The sequence below is a fragment of the Lygodium microphyllum genome, chromosome 6 (genome assembly GCF_053477565.2).
Source record: "Lygodium microphyllum isolate KBCC chromosome 6, Lygodium_microphyllum_v1.1.10, whole genome shotgun sequence".
NCBI classification, from domain to species: Eukaryota; Viridiplantae; Streptophyta; class Polypodiopsida; order Schizaeales; family Lygodiaceae; genus Lygodium; species Lygodium microphyllum.
Window position 1 is genome coordinate 125,090,581 of NC_141140.1, and position 8,469 is coordinate 125,099,049.

An 8,469-nucleotide genomic window follows, 5' to 3' on the forward strand; every position below is an offset into this window, starting at 1 on the left:
AAAGGGTGCATGACACAAGATTGTGTACAATCCCCCCACCCCCCAATACACAACAAGCACCTCCCCCATGCATGTATTTATGGATTTGTATTTAGCTTTTTGTGCTAAAAAATAATTCAAAAGCATCCTCTTTTTGAACTCTTACTTTATTTGAATGATTGCTATGCTTTTGTCCTAATATTGTCTAACTCCTATTCTAACAAACATTGTAATATATATCAAATATTGAAAATTCATGGGAAATTTTTTTATTCTTCTCCCGTCGGCAACAATCGAGCTGGAAGGGGAGAAGGGAATAGAAGAGCTAGCAAGCTCCTCGCTGGAGCTTGCTCAGCCTCACAGCCATGTCGCCTGACACGTTAGGAGAGGGAGGATCCCCCTCCCTCCCCTATTTTAACAGACGAGGGCTGCTGTGATGAGGCAAAGGGACGGCTGGACGTTGCATTGACGGACGGAGGGCCGGATATTTTGGAGAAGAGACGCCATACGCCATCATTGCAGAGAGGGAGAGAGTGAGCCTCTCCCCTCGACTCGTGAGGGTGTGATCTACCCGCTGCCAGTCCTCCCAGCACCGTCGCCTGCACCGCAGGCCTCGCCGCCTCACAAACATGCCGTCAGACCGTCGCCGATACGGCGTTGAATTTCCCCTCCTGCCACGTATGAAGCAATAGAAGCTAGTGAAGAGAAGCTTCTAAGGGGGCTAGATAAGCCCCCTTTCACCCCCCTTGTTGTGCCTTTCAAAAACCTTTCACCCCCCCCCCCTGTGTCTAAACCCCCCTTTCTGATGGGTGTTAGAACCCCCATGTTTTACCCATTAACCCTTTCCCGTAGGCCTTAAAAACCCTTTTCCTCCCCGGTTGTAACACCCTATAACCCCCTTTTCCTTGGGCTTCAAAACTACTCACCCCCCTTTCCCCTCGGGGTTAATCCCTTAAACCCCTATTCCTTGGCTTTGGAACCACCCCTCTTTCCTCCGTGTTCAAACCTTCCCTAGTCCCTCCCCTTGTGGCGTATTGAAACCCCTTTTCTCCAAGTTTGACCTAAGGGTCCTTCGACCTTACTTATAACCTTTACGGTTACTATATTCTCTTGGAGTTCTCTCCCGCACCTTGTGTCTTTTCCATCCCTTTTCATTCCTCGTTTGAACGAGTTATTAAAAGGCCATTAAGCCTTCCCCATGGCTTCAATGGGTCTTAGTCGTAAAAGATTCTGAAACACCCTTTCGAATCCCCGACTTCAAGGAGGAAGCCTTCCAAAAACTACTTTCGACGAGCGGTGCAAGGGAGCGACATTGGAATTCTAAGGAGGAGTTGTAAAGCTGCTTCCACGTCCAAAAAACTACAATTGCGATGCCTCCTAAGAAAGTCCAAGGCGTAGCCGCAGGAGAGTCATCTCCGGGCATCCATGTGGATATCTCACCCCAAGCCCAGGTTTTCCTTCCTAATTATTATTTGATATTGTTATAATTCAATATTTCAAGGTTAATTGTTAGAAATAGGATATATTTTTGTCCTAGATGCTCACGACGAAGGAACTTAGTCGTTAATACTTTTAATGAAACATGCAAAATAAAGAAAGCATAAAGGCATTTCTAGCAAATAGCTTATGCATTGAAATGAATTATAAGATTAGATTATTATCCATTGAAATAGTATACTTCGATTAAGCCTAGAAGTATAAACTACATCTCGTACTATTAATCCATATCCTCTTTGCAATGAATCATCATGGAAAGTGCAAGCATGAAATGATTCTTACGATGCATAAACTCTAGGAAAATATCGTTTGTCAACAGCATAGGCCTGAAGGGAGTGGCAGCTTCAGTTACCCCCGACTGCCTGCCTAACCCTAACCAAGGGGGGTGTTGACCGCGCCGGGAAAGTGGACCGAACCCGCTGCAAGAGGTCTCTCCGTTGAGCGCTACTTGGAGCAGGAGGACGCTTGGGTGCCAGGGGGGCTCTGGCTGTAAATCCCTCGTCTTCCGGGTCCTGCACAAGAGGCTAACGTGACTCGGGATTGGATCTCGAGGCCCGCATACTAGTCTACGGGCGGAAACTTGGAATAGTGATCCCTGTGGATTGCTGGATAGCCTTCGGGCGGATTGTGGATAAGCCTACGGGCTGGACTCTTTGTATTTCAAAGATAAATATGATAACATGTTAATAAGGAACTTGTCTGATATTGTTTTTCTATGTCAGGTGATAAGATTACGTGAAGGAACCAGTGCCTAACAGGTTAATTAAAGAAGCTGATTGTTACATGTCCAACTAATGTGTTAGGTAATTAAATAACTAAAACAACCCGAGGAAAGTGTGGAGGATGGGCCATAGGTCCGTCCTACGGATGGGTGGTCCCAGTTGGCCGGGAACTTTTCTCAAATTGCGATGGACAGCAGGAAGATCGTTAAAGAACACGAACAATAAAAGCGTTGATCTAGAGTTATGATTAAACCCGATTTATGTTGTTTTAGGGGAACGGAATGGGACTATGCCTTATGGCAGAGAGGTTGAGCTTTGCATCCCTCTCGTTTCCCATTCTCCTTGAACCAAGTGCAGCGTGAATTCGCTTCAGACTTGGCGTTTCTGCGTAAAGTAGTTCGCTTGGGTCCGACCCTAGTTGCTGTTAGGAAATGACCAATCAGGAAAACGCTAATTCAGGTCGATCCTAAGTGGGAACGGCCAAAATACTTCCGCTACGTGGCAGACATGGAAAGCCCTAGATCGCAAACCCTGTAACATTCCATGGGAGTGCCGGGCGGAGCTTTCTAGACATCCTTTCCGATGGACTGCTAAGATGTGTCCTGGATGATACTAGTGGACACGTTACAAACATATTTTAAAGTTTACAAAAAATAATAATGATGATCTAGCCCTTTAGGCCATGCACAAGAGTTATATCCAAATAAATAGATTACACGTGCATGCATATAATATCTTTGTACTAGAGAGCATCCAGAAATACAATAATCTCATGCTATGAAATACTCAATAATAAATAATTTCTACCCATTAAAATGAGCTCCTCAAAATATTTATTCCATATAACTTTGTCTAATAATTTGCTCACCATAATACAAAGCACACTAACTCCATACCACCTATCTACCAAGTATAATGCAACCAGTATCACATATGGATTTACGCATAATAAGTCATAATCGTACAACAAATAGACAAAGAAATTTTACTAAAATAAATAAATAAACATCATCTTATTTTCATAGTAGCTTTCATAACATTGCTTGGGGGTTAAAAAGCAACCATGCTCATTTGATAAAACAAACAAACCTATATGGGTCCCTAACTATATGCTAGTGTTGCCTTATGCACCGAATCTACACTATCAATAAGGAAATCAAAATGTAAATGTGATGCCTCGTGTAGTGAGTCTCTACATATCCTATGAAAACAAGGCAACCATGGATTTTTATAGAATACATGTAGCAAATCAATGCCCATCGAATATTAATATGATTGTGAGTGGTAGGCAACTATTAGACAATTATAAGTCGAAGTTAGTATTAATTTTTGAATCCATTGAGAGCCCTCAAGAAAATGGATTATATATTTAACTTGATACCAATGGTATTGATTACCAATTCTAATAATAGTTTGGTCATGGTCAAGAATAACTTTAGTTACTAATATTTCATTGTCTGCTTCTAACAATGATGGGTCATCTACAATTGAAGTTACTAGTGGGGTCCCCTTAAAAGGTTTCAATAAACTAATATAGAATAAATTATGAATTTGCCAATGAGAGGAATGCTTAATCTGAATGCATTATCATGGATTTTATAAACAATACCGAATGGCCCATAGTATCTTAGAGCTAGTTTAATTTTAAGATGCCTTTCAATGGATTTCAAACTCCTCTTTTAAATCATTTTTGTTGAATGTAATAGCCTTGTGTTTCTTATTTACTTGAGCTGCTTATCTCAATTGTAGTTACTTAATATTTTTAATCACATCTTTTTTAAAAAAAATCATTAGCTAAAGTATCATGAGCTAAAACATTAGTAGCAATGATGGTCATAGGGACAAGTAATTTCTTGCCATAGACGACTTCAAAGGGTGCTCTACTAGTAGCACATTGTGGACTATTATTGCAAGAAAATTGGAGGGTAAGTATTGGTTCCAATTGTCTGATTGGTCAATTGTGTGGGATCCAAGAAGATCAAGGATAATAGTATTAGATGCTTCTGCTTGACCATTGGTTTCAAGGTTAAAAGTTGAGGTATAATCTATTTGAAAACCTATATTTTTAAATAATACTACCCAAAATTGATTACAAAATCTACCATCACGATTAGAAAGTATTATCTTTGGAAATTCGAGATGAGAAAATATTGTATTAATGAATAGTTTAGTAGCTTATGCTCAAGTCAGTGTCTTTTTACAAGGGACAAAGGAAGCTTGTTTATTAAATCTATCCACTATTGTCCATAATGTCATTCATTGTGTGTAGATATCATGGGAAGACTAGTAACAAAATCTATAAATATTTGCTCATGCTTCACTTCAAGCCTGTGAAAATATTCCAATGCCTCTATGTCCTATTTAGGCTGATGCATGAATTTCATTCATTTCAATGTTCCTAGATGGTGTATTAACACACATCTTTCTTTGATAATACAAGATTTAATCAACATACATATAATGATCAAAGAGAGAGGTATTAATATTTTGAGATCTATGCCATACAATAGAAAAATTAGAATTCAATGTATATGTAGGAATCATGGCATCAAAAGTTTGAGCTTTGATAATAGAAATACAATTCAAGTACACTTTTAATTTTATTAAAACCAAGCAGATGATGTGACAAAACATTTTTGCTAGCCCTATGACTCGATGCATCTACAACTATGTTAGCATATCCAGTTTGGTATTAGATCATTGAGTGAAAGTTGTTTATGAAAGATATCCATTTGATATGGGAATCAAAGATGAGTGATTGGTTCAATAAGTTCTTGATGACTTATTGCTTTGTTTTGATAAAAAATTAAAATCCCATAAGATAATGTTTCTAGATATCTAAGGCATGCACGATAGTCAATAGTTCATTATCATAGGTACTATAATTTCATTCTAAAGATTTAGGATTTTAGCTTACTAGGTAATAGGGTGATAACTTTGTATTAAGGCCTAACTCACTAGCGTTACTCACTGCTAGAAAGAAAGGCTGGGAAAAATCTAACAATTGGAGTATAGTTGCATGGCTCAAAAGATATTTTAAAGAATCAAAAGACTTCTACTAGCTTGGACCCCATTAGAAAATAATTTTTTAATGCAATAACATAGTTAAAGGTAAGGGAATCAATCAAAAATTTCAAATACCATAGCGATTCCTTCAGTAGAAACTATATATCCCAAGTACTTAATTTGATTTTGGAAAAACAAACTCTTGACAAAATTTGCATACAAGTCTTTTAACTCAGTAAGTCAAACACAATTCTAAGATGCTTCTTATGTTACTCTTCCAACTTACTAAAAACAAGAATATCATCACAAAAAGATAGTCATATCATCCATGCAAGCATATTAGTGCATTGGTAAGATTGAAAGGTATAAGTGTAAATTCATAATGATTAAACTATGTCCTAAATGTAGTCTTAAATACATTAGTTAAATCCATGTAATTTTGATGTATTCATTTAATTCATTTGGATAGACATAAGCAAAGCAGTGTTTACATAAATCCAATAACTTTTTTTATGAGGTGGTTAATCCAAAAGATTCAGTAGCCTTGACTTCAATCACAAGAATTATACATGCTTTTTGCTATTTTCTAAGGCTTGCTTGGCTTGTGTGTGACTAATGAGTGGAAATAATTCAATTGCATGTCAATAACTCCAAAGTTATGGGGTACATGTGGCAATCAATGTTTGGATTGTACTAATGCCTAAAAGGCATACCCAAGATCATGCCACATGATTGAGGAGATGCAACTAAAAAATCAAGCTTTTCTTTATATGTACCCATATATATACTTTAGCCCTTCAATTTTTGTGTATCCCTATATCTAACGTCCGAACTGCAAACTTGACTTTATACAATGAAGAACTAGTCTCTAATTGTAATCTCTTAATCAAGTTTTTAGAAATAAAATCACGGGGACTACCAACATCGTGGCAAATAGTAACATTGAAAACTTTTGCAAGACCTTTCATCTTTAGCAAAGAGTGCAAAGAGATATGCATATCTAATTTTCCATGGTTTGATACTTCTTATTGTAAGGAATGCATAGTCTAATTAGACGTGCAATCGCGTACTTTCTTGATGTTGTGCAAGTGAACCATGATATTATTATTGTCGGATGAAAGTTTTACTTGAGGATTTTCTCAAAAGTGACTTTGACTTGCTTGTCTGCAATGGTAACAAGTAACTTAAATCTTTTGTGTTGGGCATTGAGGTTTTACCTTGTTATCTCTAAGATTTTATTCGGCCCCACTTTTTTGTTGAATTTTGAAGGCTGGTTAGGTTGAAAGGAATTATGACAATAAGAATTGAAAGGTTTCTTTGGGTTGGGGGTTGTTGTTGAAGGGTTAGGATTACTTGGCTTGTTGTCCATGAAGAATTGAGGCAATGTTTTGGAATTCTTTCTCCACATCATGGGCATAGAAAATAGCATCACTATAGAAGTGGGTTTAGAAGATTGAGCTAAGCTTGGATGCTCGTCTTTGTATTTGCATTTCACGTTATCTTAGGAACTTTCTTAAGCATGCACAAAAGCAAAATTTGTTGCCAAAATCTTTTAGTGTAGGTAGCCACACTATCCCTTCTTGCCAAGACAAGTTTGCCCAATTTTACCTTGTATGAAGATGGAACTAAGGTGGAAAGAAAGATTCTTTAACTTTTTTTAAAAACTCATTCCAAGTTTTTGGTCGATTCATGTTATGATGAAGGACATTCCACCATAGCAATGCTTTATCCATCAAATAGTTGATGGCATACTAGATTTATTTATTTTTTCTAAGAAAGCTTCTTTGCCAAAATAGTCATCAAACTGGCTCAACTAAAACAAAATAGTTTTTCCATCCTCTTTACCATCAAATTTAAAAATTGAAAGCAAATGAATTTTTAAATCTTTCCCACTCTCGACGAAGATCAATTTGCCACTATAAAGTTATCTCAAGAAGAGGTGATACCATATTGAAGGTCCCAACATTATTGATGATAGAAGCCCTTGTGTAAGGACAATCTTTTAAATGATTCCCATAATAAATAATTCACGTACAATGGTAGTTCATGCATGTAAATATTCTTTTGGGAAAATTTAAAGCTTTTAAAAAATTTGTTTTTGCATATAAAATTGTCAATACATGTGCATGCAAGGTTTCTTTTGAAACCTTAGAGAATGATAACATGTAAGAAAGAGGAGCTAATGATAGGGCTTGGTTTTTTAAATTAAAAAACAAATGTTTAAAAAGAACACTTGCTATAAAATCGATCCAATGAAGTTGGATTGGTGGACTACATTAAAAAATAAGTCCTTTGAAGGTTTTTATGGCAACCGTTCAAAACAATCAATTGAAAAATCAAGGCACAAATCCGTAGTGCAAATTCAAGCTATCAATAAAATAGTGGGACCAAGTTGGAAGTGTAGTGCCAATCAAAGGGCAAATTTAGAGTAAGGACAATGATGCGATTCAATCTATGGTAGTCAATCTCATTGGGGCTACAAGTTTAGAAAAACCCACTATGCATGTCCAAAACCAGTAATGAGCATCGTATTAAAAAAGGTTGGTGGTTTTTCTTTCCAAAGGAGGCCTTTGAGTTCAAGGATGTTCGCACACATTTTAATACACGAAAGAAGTATGAACCATAAGATAATGCCTTTACCCTAAGGACAAAATAAGGTTCTCTCCTTATGATGATATTGTTGATGAATCCAAGGATGATGGATAGCTCTTCTTGATATTGACTTCTAGACCTATCACCTTGTTTGGATACCAATATTGTGTCCTTCACCATGTAATTGAACAAATTAACAAGAAAAGAAATTCATGAAACTCACAAATTCCAAGAGAGAAGAGAATAGAGAAAGAATGCATGACACAAGATTGGGTACAATCTCCCCCCATGCATGGGCGAGCACCTCCCCCATGCATGTGTTTGTGGATTTGTATTAAACTCTTTATACTAAAGAATCATTAAGAAGCATCCCCTTTTTGGGCTCTTGCTTTCTTTGCATGAATTCTATGCTATTGTCCTAATATTGTCTAAGTTCTATTATAATCAATCTATTCTAAAGTTTACAAATAATAATAATAATCTATACCTTTATATCTTACACAAATTGAAGTAAATCATATAGTATGTATGTACATATAATATCTCCACACTAGAGAGTGTCCAAAAATACAATAACTTCGTGCTATAAAGCACCCAGTAATAAATAATTTCTATGTACTAACATTTGCTCCTCAAAAATTTTATTAGGTATAACTTCATTTAATAGTTCCTT